The sequence below is a fragment of the Trichechus manatus genome, unplaced genomic scaffold (assembly GCF_000243295.1).
Source record: "Trichechus manatus latirostris isolate Lorelei unplaced genomic scaffold, TriManLat1.0 scaffold00004, whole genome shotgun sequence".
Classification (NCBI taxonomy): domain Eukaryota; kingdom Metazoa; phylum Chordata; class Mammalia; order Sirenia; family Trichechidae; genus Trichechus; species Trichechus manatus.
Window position 1 is genome coordinate 19,192,112 of NW_004443940.1, and position 1,392 is coordinate 19,193,503.

Here is a 1,392-nt window from a genome sequence, read left to right on the forward strand (position 1 = left end):
CACCCATGACAGGGGTCCAAGAATAAGTGGTAACTCCCAGTCCTTACAGCCAACAGCATTGGGTGCTCATATTCTGGCTCCAAAACCCACCTACCTACGTGCTGTAGGGAACAAGGACATGCCTTCCACCCAGACACTCAGGGGCAGCAGTCATCCCCCTGCCTTCATCAGCACATGACCCCCTACAGCAGCCAGATACCTGCCTATTCCAATCACCTCTGCTCATCTAGGACTGTAGGGGAGAGCCTGCACCATACACTTAGTGACCGACGACCTGGACACTTGAGCTGAAACCACACAAGAAAAGTAAATGGACTCGTGAGCTCACATACCTAGTTTAACAGCTCTAGCCACCTGGGGACAGGATGTAAGAGCTTCAAAGATGCCAGTAATCAAAGTAGCTCACATGACCAGCCTATTTGGGCATAACAAAACAAAACAAGAAGCTAAGACACAGTAAGCAAACATAAAATAAATAGAATAACTTATTGATGGCTAGGAGAAAACAAGCAATACCAAATCACATAAAAAGGCAGACCATGATGGCTTCAGCAAGCCACCAAAGCAAAGAATCAAAAAACTTTATGGAGGAAGAGAACTTCTTGGAATTACCAGAGGTAGAATTCAAAAGATTAATACAAAGAACTATTCAACAAATCAGGAAGGAGATCATGCAAAATGTAGAATAAGTCCAGGAACATATAGACAAAGTAATAAAGGAACTTAAGAAGGTTATTCAAGAGCATAACAACAAATTTAACAGGTTGCAAGAATCCATAGAGAGACAGCAAACATAAATCCAGAGTATTAACAATAAAATTTCAGAATTAGACAACTCAATAGAAAGTCATAGGAGCAGAATTGAGGCAACAGAAGTCAGAATAAGTGAGACTGAAGATAAAGCACTTGACACCAACTTATGTGAGGAAAAATCAGATAAAAGAATTTTTTAAATTGAAGAAACCCTAAGAATTATGTGGGACTCTATTAAGAGGAATAACCTACGAGTGATTGGAGTACCAGAACAGGGGAGGATATCAAAGAATACAAAGAGAATTGTTGAAGATTTGTTGGCAGAAAACTTCCCTGATATAGTGAAAGATGACAAGATATCTATCCAAGAAGCACAGTGAACCCCACACAAGATAGATCCCAAAAGAAAGTTACCAATATTATAGTCAAACTTGCCAAAACCAAAGAGAAAGAGAGAATGTTAAGAGCAGCTAGGGATAAACAAAAAGTCATCCACAAAGGAGAGTCAACAAGACTAAACTCTAACTACTCAGCAGAAGCCATGCAGGCAAGAAGGCAATGGGATGACATATATAAAGCCTTGAAGGAAAAAAATTGCCAGCCAAGAATTATATATCCAGCAAAACTGTCTCTCAAATA